This window comes from Coregonus clupeaformis, chromosome 26, assembly GCF_020615455.1.
Source record: "Coregonus clupeaformis isolate EN_2021a chromosome 26, ASM2061545v1, whole genome shotgun sequence".
NCBI lineage: Eukaryota > Metazoa > Chordata > Actinopteri > Salmoniformes > Salmonidae > Coregonus > Coregonus clupeaformis.
In genome coordinates this window covers 9,655,781-9,668,315 of record NC_059217.1, presented here as the reverse complement: position 1 = coordinate 9,668,315, position 12,535 = coordinate 9,655,781, and the positions used below count along the sequence as shown (strand labels likewise).

The window sequence follows — 12,535 nt, the reverse complement described above, 5'->3', positions numbered from 1 at the left end:
CGCCGTTATTTACATTTTAGTCATTTAGCAGACGCTCTTATCCAGAGCGACTTACAGGAGCAATTAGGGTTAAGTGCCTTGCTCAAGGGCACATCGACAGATTTTTCACCTAGTCGGCTCGGGGATTAGAACCAGAGACCTTTCGGTTACTGGCACAACGCTCTTAACCACTAAGCTACCTGCCGCCCCGTTATCTGCTTGATCTCTTGCAGTGCATACACTTGTCTGACAAAGTTCACCCTCAACTATAGAGTTGAATACATTTGCTATCAAAAGGTTGCAAGAGGAAAACAATTAGCCAGCTAGCAACTCCAGCAAAGTTTGCAAGCGCATTAACGTTTATTTGGCTGTAGGCTAATCAATCACCCACCGGTAGTCTATGCACATTTGCAAGCAATCATGTGTGGATCTATCTGTTTGCTAGCCAGCTAAATTAGCTAGCTAGCTAGCTTGCGTCACCAGTAGACAGAGCTGGCTTTCGTGAGTATTATACATAGTGCCCAGCATGCTGCTGGCACTGGTCATGATGAGAAGTCTGAAATATTGTCCAACAAGCAAGTGTTGCACTAGGAAAATATTCTCAATCCCTTGCTGAATGAAAATCGCTCACAATTGCAGTTTTCATTCAGAAGCTCAAGCTAGCAACATCAAACCAACTTTGTAACGACAGACCCACTAGTGTTTTCAAATCTGCGCTCCACTGTAGGCCTATTTTCAGCTGACGCACAGACGGACTGACAGCCAGGAGCCAATATTATTACCCGTTACGACATGCATTTGTCAGCTAAATTACATGTTTATTCTGTATCACTCAACTCTCATTTATGAGTCTCGTATTGAGAAGGATATACATGTATGGATTGTTGATGTGTTGCTGTAGTCGTGGATGGAGAAGGACAGATAGAATGTGCACGAGATAAATTATGCGTCATAATTACCTGGAGAAATCTGACCTGCAATTTGTAAACAAAGCTGCTGTATTTATATTTCGTAAAACCTTCATTTGTATCACTTTGAAGTGGCATTTGATCCAAATGGCAAATTCACCTTTCATCTATTCCTTTCGAGATATATTAAACCAGAAAAAAAAGTAACATTTAATTTGGGACTTACTGAGTCTGGCTTTAAGACAAGAGGATTCTAATATCCCATAACTCTTTGCAACAATGGGACCAGCTATGCTAGTTAGCAAGGGCACTGGTCCCATGAATCTGTTTATTTTCGAAAAGCTTCCCAACCTTTGTTATTAGCAATCTAGAGTAAAAGCAGGAAGTGTACCGATCAATATGTGCTGTGATTTTTTTTATTAAACTCAACTGGCATTAAAAATATGTATATTCATTGCTTGAACCACATCAGTTAACATCATTTGAATGAACATTCTACGTTACTGCATCACAATACCAGGCAGTCATTGCCAGCATACCCATGCGTTTACCAGTCAAATTGCCAGGGTTAGAGGTTCCAAGCCTGTTCTATTCTTCCTATTTCTATGTGTGCTGCTGTTGCAGGGAGGGGGGCATTGCCTAGGCAATTGCAGACTTGTTTGCTACAACACCTTGCTTGTTTCAGCAAGGAGCAAGAAAGTTTGCTGTTAAGAGTCCATGTTACCGCAGAAACGGACTCAACCGCACGAATCCCCGGCTGTCCCGTCTACAGTCAGCTGTTCGTTCCACACACACACACACACACACAAAATTAATTTAATGACGTTCTTTATCCATAAACATTGGTTACATGGTAATACAGTAATTGTGCCAGCTCTAAGTGGAACAGAGAGTAGAGTTTCAGTCCTCCTCTAACAACATTTATCTGAGTTTCCAGTGTCAGCTGAAAGAGCTTGATGTCTCAGTCCTTCCCAGAGAAGAGATGTGAACTGTATAAAGATTTAAAGAGTTGGCTGTTGGACTTTATTCCTGTTTATGGGAGAAGGATGTCATCATGGACTTTAATACGAAACACATGAAGAGTGGAGAATCTATAACAAGCATGTGTGTGTGTGTGTGTGTGTGTGTGTGTGTGTGTGTGTGTGAGAGAGAGTGTCCTATCTTTGTGAGTGTGGCCAATGTGTGTGGACACTGATGGAAACAATGAAAGTGCTAAGGCCTACTTGGACATTAACTTTCACAGATGCACTCTGACACACACACTATTCACAGAAACAAGGTCATTTTCACACTTTGAGCTCATTTAGCCATGTGACTGAAGCCAAGCCAGGTGGAGACCACATAAGGGCATATGACATCATGAGGCAGCCATAACTATTATCATATTGTCACAATAAGCTCCCTCTCTACATCCTCCTGCTTCAAACCACATTAACCACCCTGGATTATTATGGCTGAGTGTGGCAGATGTCCTAATGCTTACTCATTAAATTCCAGAATCACACACACACACATATGCATACGCACGAGCACACACACACACACACACACACACACACACACACACAATACACACACACACACACACACACAAAAAAACAGAGAACATCTAAGGGTAACTCTATCGGTGTCTGGGCTGGGGTGAGTGGCCGAGCGCGGCGGGGTGTGAGTCAGGGGTCAAGGGGTCACTCTCTGAGGAGAGTGTTAAGTGTCTCAGAGGCCAAGGTCACCTCTCTACCCTGACCTTTAACCCCCCAATTTATTGAATGGGCTATCCAGAAATTGACACAGACGCATGCTCTCTCTTTACACACACACACACACACACACACACATGCACACACACACACACACACAAACACTCAGCAAGAGGGGGAGCGTGCAAGAGAGAGAGAATGATAGAGAGAATGAGAGAGAGAGAGACAGAGAGAAAGAGAGGAATTCTTTGGCTGAGGTTCGAGGTGTCGTCGGGAGTGTATCCAGAGCCGTGGTGTGTGTGTGTGTGTCGCCGGGGACAGAGAGATGGCTAAATGACAAGGAAGAGTACACAACCCTGCTCCCTCCGAGTCCTGCTCTATATCCTGACCCAGCGACAAATTACAACCCTGGAGACCTCAACCAACATCCCTCGCCCAGCAACTCAGCTCCAAAAGGCTTTAGGTTAAAAAGCCCTGTCCAAATCATTCAAACAAAAATGCTAGGTAGAAATCGTCCCTTCTAAAGTCCACTAACCCCCATCATCCGCTTTTCTCTGAAGGCGGTTGCAGTCTGTGTGGCATCCCAAATGGCACACTATTCCCTATAGGCTCTAGTCTAAAGTAGTGCACTATATAGAGAATAGGGTGCTATTTGGAACGTATCCTGTGTTTGCATGGTGGGAGGCTGAGTCCATCACAGGCTGGGAAGGAAGCTAGTCCCAGTGAGTGTGGTTGCTATTTGGATAAACAGTGTGGATGTTCAGGCCTTTATGAACATCCAAACTAACACCACACTGTGAAGGGGGCACATCTGCAGTAGTAGTTTATAATGGCTAATTACAGGAAAGGCTTTTCCGTTAAACTGACTGTGTTTGCCTAGGCTACACTTACATCATGGGTTCTGTCAGAGAGAGAGAGAGAGAGAGAGAGAGAGAGAGAGAGAGAGAGAGAGAGAGAGAGAGAGAGAGAGAGAGAGAGAGAGAGAGAGAGAGAGAGAGAGAGAGAGAGAGAGAGAGAGAGAGAGAGAGAGAGAGAGTAAGAGAGAGAGAGAGAGAGAGAGCAGTTATATCTATAGGCTAGAACCCCGCAGAGTCTACCACACACACATGAACACACACAATTTGACATGAACACACACATACATAGAAAACACACAGAAACAAAAGCAAACATTGGTTCACTCACACGTTTTACTTTCTTGCTTACACACACATGCATGTACGCCACACACCAAGGTTATTATAGTAAACAAAAACAAAAACAAAAAAACTATCTAGTAAACTGAAATGAAATAATTAACGTTAACCTTTTTAAAAACTAAAACTATACTGAAACTATTATCAGTTTTAGTTTTTTTTCTAAACTTTTGCCAAAAATCTAATAGGGGTTTCAATGGTGTTTTCAAGATACTGAATCTGGCGGGTAAATGTTTCCAGGAGATGCCGATGTTTCAAATAGGTCTAGCTTGTGCATCACTATCACTAGCTAACAGGGGGGAAATGGTTAGGTAGCTAACTTGAATCTTCTTACGTGTACTACTAAAGTTCAAACGGAGAGGCTGAGGATTCAGCTTTTCTGGACCCCTCGTCCCGACAGCTAAAGGTCCCGAAGCTTCTGCGCATGTGCGGGATTCTCTACTTTACGCACACTCTCTGCTCATAGAGAACAGGATAATCAAATCAAATCACATTTTATTTGTCACATGCTTCAAACAACAGGTGTAGACTAACAGTGAAATGCTTACTTACGGGCCGTTCAGTGCAGATAGTAGCGATTGGTTAATTATTTAACTAACTATTTAGCAGTCTTATGGCTTGGTGGTAGAAGCTGTTCAGGGTCCTGTTGGTTCCAGACTTTCTGCACCACGTGCCGTCCGATAGCAGAGAAAACAGTCTATGACTTGGGTGGCTTCCTCTGACACCGCCTGGATGGCAGCGAGTTCGGCCCCAACTACCTTCTGTAGCGCCTTGTGTTCAGCTACCAAGCAGTTGTCATACCAAGTGGTGATGCAGCCAGTCAAGATGCTCGCAATGGTGCAGCTATATAACTTTTTGAGGATCTGAGGGCCCATGCCAAATCTTTTCAGCCTCCTGAGGGGTAAGAGGCGCTGTCGTGCCTTCTTCATGACTGTGTTGGTGTGTGTGGACCATGTTAATTCCTTAGTGATGTGGACGCCAAGGAACCTGAAGGTTTTGAACCGCTCCACTACAGCTCTGTTGATGTGGATGGGGGCATACTCAGCCCCTCTGTTTCCTGTAGTCCACGATCAGCTCCTTTGTCTTGCTGACGTTGAGGGAGAGGTTGTTGTCCTGGCACCACACTGCCAGGTCACTGATCTCCTCCCTATAGGCTGTCTCATCATCGTTGGTGATGAGGCCAACCACCGTCGTGTTGTCAGCAAACGTAATGATGGTGTTGGAGTCATGTGCGGCCATGCAGTCGTGGGTGAAAAGGGAGCACAGGAGGGGACTAAGCACGCACCCCTGAGGGGTCTTACTCACATCGGCTACAGACAGCGAGATCACACAATTGTCCGGAACAGCTGGTGCTCTCATGCATGGTTCAGTGGTGCTTGCCTCGAAGCGAGCATAGAAGGAATTTAGCTCATCTTGTAGGCTCGCGTCACTGGTCATTTCGCGGCTGGGTTTCCCTTTGCAATCTATGATAGTTTGCAAGCCCTGCCACATCCAACGTATTTAAGTTTTGACTGTTTGATGGCTTGTCTGCGGTCGTAGCTGGATTTCTTATATGCGTCTGGTTTAGTGTCCCGCTCCTTGAAAGTGGCAGCTCTGGCCTTTAGCTCAGTTCGGCTATTGCCTATAATCCATGACTTCTGGTTTGGATATGTATATATGGTCACTGTGGGGACGATGTCGTTGATTAAACTTACTACTGAAGCCGGTGACTAATGTGGTAAACTCCACAATATTATCAGATGAATCCCGGAACATATTCCAGTCTGTGCTAGCGAAACAGTCTTGTATCTTAGCATCCGCTTCATCGCACCACTTCTGTATTGAGCGTGTCACTGGTACATCCTGTTTGAGTTTTTGCTTGTAAGCAGGAATCAGGAGAATGCAGTTTCCCTGCATTAAAATCACTGGCCATTAGGAGCGCCACCTGTCGATGTGCATTTTCTTTGTTCGCTTATGGCCCTATACAGCTTGTTGAATGTGGTCTTAGTGCCAGTGTCGGTTTGTGGTGGTAAATAGACAGCTACGAACAATATATATAGATGAAAACTCTTGGTAAATAGTATGGTCTGCAGCTTATCATGAGGTATTCTTACTCAGGCGAGCAAAACCTCAAGACTTCCTTAACATTAGAGATCGCACACCAGCTGTTGTTAACAAAGAGACACACACCTCCCCCTTAACCTTACCCGAAGCTGCCGTTTGGTCTTGATGATGCATAGAAAAACCAGCTAGATATGTATTATCCATGTCCTTGTTCAGCCACGACTCCGAGAAACATAGGATATTACAGTTCTTCAGGTCCCGTTGATAGGATAGTCTCGAACGGAGCTCATCCAGTTTGTTCTCTAGTGATTGTACGTTCACCAATAAAATGGAGGGTAGCGGAGGTTTATTTACTCGCTGACGTTGGCTCGTTTGCCCCTCTGGCGCCGTCTCTTCCTCTTTCGAGTCCCGGGGATTAGGGCCTTGTCCGGAATGAGCAGTACATCCACAGCTGCCGACTCGTTGAAGTAGAAATCTTCATCCAAATCGAGGTTAGTGATCGCTGTTCTGAAGTCCAGAAGCTGTTTTCTGTCGTAGGAAATGATGGCGGAAATATTATGTACAAAAAAAGTTAAGATCAGCGTAAAACAACACACAAAGAATTGGTCAGGATACTCTGGAAAAGTTAGATCAAACCTGAATCAATGTCTGCAAAATCACAAAATGATATACTGCATAACAGAACAGAATCTAATAGCATATATAACGTTACTGTAAGACAAAAGTCCCCACCTCATTTCTTATGAGATTTCAGGATGATTGTGTGAATGGTCACATTTTTCTCTCATGTGGCAAAAACTAAACAGTGAGCGCCACTAGGCAAAATATGTGCTTTGATTGAAACTAAACACAGGTAGGCTATGCTACAGTTTGTTAACACCATCTGCTCTAAAATGTGCTCACTGTACATAATACAAAACAACACTTTAGGCTACTTCAGAAACAACACTGTATAACTCAAGAAGATCTAATCTAAATGCATATCCCCACGAAATTGATTGAGATCAAATGGTTGGTATGCAGATGCCGCATGGACGTTTCACTAGTAAAACTTGAAGAATTATAATTGACGATTGACAGAGAAAAATGTGAAGGGACGGTGACCACAAAAATGTGTGCGTAAAGTATAGGTAAAGAAACACATGCGCAGAACATGATTTGGATCTTCAGCTCTGGGGAAAAGTGATCTATGGGGGCGGGATGGGGTGGGATGGGACGGTTACCTACGGATCAGTAGCCTCAGCCAAGTTAAAAAGCATTGGGTTGGTGTAAACATGGGTGAGAGAGTTTCGGCGGTATTCATTTTAAATCCAAGATTTACTTTATATACATTTTAAAAATATTTATTTTACTGGGTAAGTTGACTGAGAACACATTTTCATTTACAGCAACGACCTGGGGAATAGTTCAACCTAACCTAACCTGACCCATCACCTTTCATATTACTGCCCCCCATTGCAGGAGGTGACACAAAACAACTTTACAACACAAATATCTCCTATCCTCCCACGCATGCTTTCTGTCCCTAACAGTAAAACTGAAACTAAATAATATAAAACCGAAATAGAAATATTTTGATACAACTAAAACGAAAGAAAACTAGCAAATCAGGTCTGAAAACGAAGTGAAACTAAACTGAATTTCGAGTAAAAATTGAAAAACTAATAAAAATAAAAACAACAACACTATAATAACCTTGCCACACACATGCACACACACACACACACACACACACACACATACACACACTCTACTGGTCCTGTTGGTAATGGAATCCTTCGGTCTGGCCTGGTAAAGCCATAAAGCAGTGACAGGAAGAAGGAGGCTGTTTTACCGTGGGTCCCCCAGGACCACTGATGTGTGTGTGTGTGTGTGTGTGTGTACGCACGTGTGTGAGCCTGCCTGCCCTACGTGCCCAGTCATCCATGGGGGAGAGACACCAGATAACATTAGGAAGATGGATCTCCCTGAAGCCCAATGTGTTTTTACTATAAAGGTAAGACATCAGCCACACTGCTGCTAAGGCCTTGACCTCGGAGACTGGAGAGGGCCAAGGGAGCAGAGACTATGGGCTCTGACTGTTGACAAACATACAGTCATCTAAGTCAACTCCAATCTGTGTGTTTTCTGGGAAAGCAATGTCTAAAGGACGAAAGTGAAAGTCGATAAAGGTGTGTGAAGACATTGGAATTGACATTTCAGACAACAAAGGCGTTTGACTCACAGACGAGTCAGAGACTTTACTTGTCGTACTGTTCAGTGAATCATTCCAGCATGAGTATGTTTTTGAGTATGTCTGTATTGTATCATTCAATTGGCCCCGTGTAGCTCAGCTGGTAGAGCATGGCGCTTGCAACGCCAGGGTTGTGGGTTCGTTTCCCACGGGGGGCCAGTATGAAAAAATGTATGCACTCACTAACTGTAAGTCGCTCTGGATAAGAGCGTCTGCTAAATGACTAAAATATAAATGTGCATACAGCCTTGTAAATGTTCTCCACTTAAAATACAGGGAGTCTCTTTCTATAGAGATGTCAATGTTCTGTTGCACGCTCAACACAGAGGAGCAAGGCTAATGGATTTGGTGCTCCAAAGCTAGCAGAGGCTACTCAGCATCTCTGGGGGCCAATAAAACATCCCTCAAATTCCCAAAAGCAGGAATGTTATCCATCCTGTCATCCCTCTCTACTTTCCCAACCATTCGCTCTCTTCCCCTCTCCTGTAGTTCCCGTTTCCTGGCGTGTGTCTGTGGAATCCTTTTCCCAGCAGTTTGGAGATTTAGGAGCAGACTGGAGAGAATGTGGGATATGAACTCTACACTGTACTTATCTACACTATGTATCTAACCCTGGTTTTGATTACTGTATTGGGCGGAGGCGTGACGCCCTCTTTGTGAGAGTTAGATGAGTGAGAGTTAGTCTCCTGAGTGGCGCAGTGGTCTAAGGTGCTGCATCGCAGTGCTAACTGTGCCACTAGAGATCCTGGTTCGAATCCAGGCTCTGTCGCAGCCGGCCGTGACCGGGAGACTCATGGGCGGCGCACAATTGGCCCAGGGTAGGGGAGGGAATGGCCGGCAGGGATGTAGCTCAGTTGCTAGAGCATGGCGTTTGCAACGCCAGGGTTGTGGGTTTGAGTCCCACGGGGGGCCAGTATAAAAAAATATATATGTATTCACTAACTGTAAGTCGCTCTGGATAAGAGCGTCTGCTAAATGACTTATACGTAAACGTAACGTAAACGTAGATTAATGCGGTAATAGAATGGGACAGAGAGAAACCACAAAGGCAAAGCATCAAAACTTAAACTTCCTATCTACTGACAAATCAGCTCTTTTCATATTGTCATTTACAGTTCATAAACGCTTCGCTAATTAAAAAACGCTTAGCTAATTACTTATCTTTCCCTCTCCTCTCCTCTCCTCTCCTCTCCTCTCCTCTCCTCTCCTCCCTCCCCTCCCTCCCCTCCCCCCCCTCCCCTCTCCCTCCTCTCCTCTCCTCTCCTCTCCTCTCCCTCTCCTCTCCTCTCCTCTCCTCTCCTCTCCTCTCCTCTCCATCTTCCCTTTCCTCTCCTCTCCTCTCCTCTCCTCTCCTCTCCTCTCTCTCCTCTCCTCTCCTCTCCCTCTCCTCTCCCTCTCCTCTCCCTCTCCTCTCCTCTCCTCTCCTCTCCTCTCCTCTCCTCTCTCCCTCTCCTCTCCCTCTCCTCTCCCTCTCCTCTCCTCTCCCTCTCCTCTCCTCTCCTCTCCTCTCCTCTCCATCTCTCTCTTTCCTTTCCCTCTCCTCTCCTCTCCTCTCCTCTCCTCTCCTCTCCTCTCCTCTCCTCTCCTCTCCTCTCCTCTCCTCTCCTCTCCTCTCCTCTCCTCTCCTCTCCTCTCCTCTCCTCTCCTCTCCTCTCCATCTTCTCTTTCCCTTTCCTCTACTCTCCTCTTCTTCCTCTCTCTCTCCTCTCCTCTCTTCTCCAAGCCCATAATGAAAGACACGCAGGGTCTGGATAGAAGAATGAATAGAGAGAGGGAACAGAGAGAGAGAGAGAGAGAGAGAGAGAGAGAGAGAGAGAGAGAGAGAGAGAGAGAGAGAGAGAGAGAGAGAGAGAGAATGGACAATCATGACGAGTCTCCTTGAGAGATTGGGTTTCCAACTCAAAACAAAGCTTTTACGGTTTGAGATAGAGAAAGAGAAAAACAAGCCTGTTTATCATTATCTTCCACATTACGATTGTGTGCGTTCCTCTTGTCATCGTGCAATATGCTTTTTATGTCTGATGTTTTATTTTTCGGTGCCATAACAATAAAAAATAACATTGCACAAATCTCATGTGTATGGCAGTGGAGTTGTGGAGTTGTTGTGATTTGGTCACATTTAACAAAATATGCCAGAGAGAGATGTGAGGCCAAGCTCCATGAAGACATCTGAACTGTACGTGTGGGTGCCTGGGTAATGATACCTCAGTGACAAAGGAAACAAAATGGCCGCCAGCGGCTGGGTTTGGCCAGGTCTGTAGGTCCCAGTGGCCCGTGACCGCAAAGAGAACGGATAAAGAGAAGGGCCACTGATGGACTCCATTTAGAAGACAATGGAGAAAGGGCCCCTCATGAGTCCTCATGTTACCCGGACTGGAACAATACAGGCCTCTGTGTGTGTGTGTGTGTGTGTGTGTGAGAGAGAGAGAGAGAGAGAGAGAGAGAGAAGACTTACGGCTGCTTTTCCCTCGGAGAGAGGGAGACAAAATGGATGGGAAGGGAAGTAATGAAGGCGAGAAACAATAAGTCATTGAACAAGCTAGTTGAGTAACAGACAGAGGAGAGCAAGATACACATATGTCTGTCCATCAACACCACAGTGGTCCTTACAGCAGGTATGTGGATAGTAGTATGTCAATCAGATCAGGTAAGTCTAGTGCTTCTTCATCCTTCCCATACTCAGTCCCCTGGGAACAGGAGGGTATTAAGATGTGGAGAGAGACAGAGACCCACCCCAAACCTATCACTCCTCACTGTGACCTCTGACCCAGTGACATCACATCCCCTGTGAAATAGGGTAGTGAGGGCCAGGGGAGAGAGTCAAAGGGAGGTAGGGTTGCAAAAATCCTGAAACTCTTTCAAAATTCCCTGGATTTTCAGAAATCCCGGTTGGAGGAATCATCAAGGAATCTGCAACGGAATCCTCCAACTTTTTGAGAGCGTCAAAGTGGCAATAGGGCTCCATACACAAACTCTGGCCGTGTTTACAGTTTATGAGTTCAGCGATTTACTAAACACAGGGAGCTGAGGGGTCAAACTGTTAGGAGTCCATTACAACTTGGGGACGGAGGTAGGCAGAGAGAGAGGGAGAGGGTGTGTGTGTTTATGAGAGACAGAGACAGAGCGAGAGAGAGGGGGGGGTACTTCATGAAAACAGAGTGGGTTTGTTTTTGTATCCATTGACCCGTCATGTGTACAGATCCCTGAAAAACAAACAGAGCTGGCAGAGAAAACCAGGGAAGGTGTAAGAGACAAAGAAAGACGGAAAGAGAGAGTAGAAGAAAAGGAGGGAGGCCTGGAAAGAGTTTGTAGAAGCCCTCAAGGCGGTGTGGTAGACTGTAGCGTTAGCCTCTTTAACAAACCTAACACTGTTGTTAGGGCTCACCATGGGCTTGGGTCTGCCATGCCAAACTAACCGCCTGCTTCTCATTCCCCCACTCTTCCTGGCCTTTAGCTAGGAACCAAAACATCACATAGAAACTGATTCAAAATGCATGTTGGGGAGTAATAACAGGAAAAGTAGGGGACAAAAGAAGAGAAGGGGAAGAAAGAAATAGCCGAGAGCAACGCAGGTACTGTATGCTTGACAGCTATACATGTCCCTCTCTTTTAATGTTGATTTACACCCCAATGTGCAGTAGATCACAGATGACAATGACATCAGACAAAAGATGTGTACTTAGAGGAATATGAGTACGCGTTTGGCGGGTGAGGCGGGTACTTAGAGAACAAACGAAGACGCATGTTAAACATGAAGCATGACTTCCTTGGGTAAAGGAGTTCATCCTTAACAAGAGTCATTAGCACTGTCGCACTGCATCGGCCTTGGAGTGGTCCGTCTGTAGGCCTATAAATCATCCCCTTCCTGCCAAACCATCTGTCAGAGAAAGAAAAATGCCTATTTCTGGGGTATAGGACTTTCCATAAACAGAAAAAGTTATCCCACTGGGAAGAAACTGGTTGAATTAATGTTGTTTCCATATCATTTCAACAGAAAAATTATATGTGATGACGTTGAATCAACGTGGAAAACTGATTGGATTTGCAAAAAGTCATCAACGTAAGGGTATTTCATATTTTGAACCTAAGTCCAATGACATGGTGACATTTTTAGTTGAATTGACGTCAGTTGACACATCGACCAAATGCAAATCAAAACTAGACGTTGAAATGACGTCCGTACCAAGCGGGATGTGTCTGGGTCCTAGGTCTTTAATCTTTAGATTTTTTGTCTATGGGGACAAAGTTTTGCCAGAAGTATAGATTATTAACCCTCACCATTAAAATGAGAGAAAACACAGAAACCTAAAAATAGTACAGTAGTATAGTGTGTCTACTAAAGGGTCGTAAGAGAGTCGAGAGGATACAGTTTGTGATCTCCTAATAAAAGTGAATTTACAGGCCCCCTGTCCTCTTAAAACAAATGGGAGTAAGACACCATTCACCCTGACACGGGGCAGAGAAGGTAGCTCTCAGAGC

General features: G+C 44.9%; 1 protein-coding gene across 1 annotated transcript in view; it reads right to left on the bottom strand.

Annotated features, from left to right (window-relative positions):
* The window catches only part of LOC121540445 (inactive tyrosine-protein kinase transmembrane receptor ROR1-like), a 196,435-nt gene that overhangs the window by 20,974 nt on the left and 162,926 nt on the right, over positions 1-12,535 (bottom strand). The window lies entirely within an intron of this gene.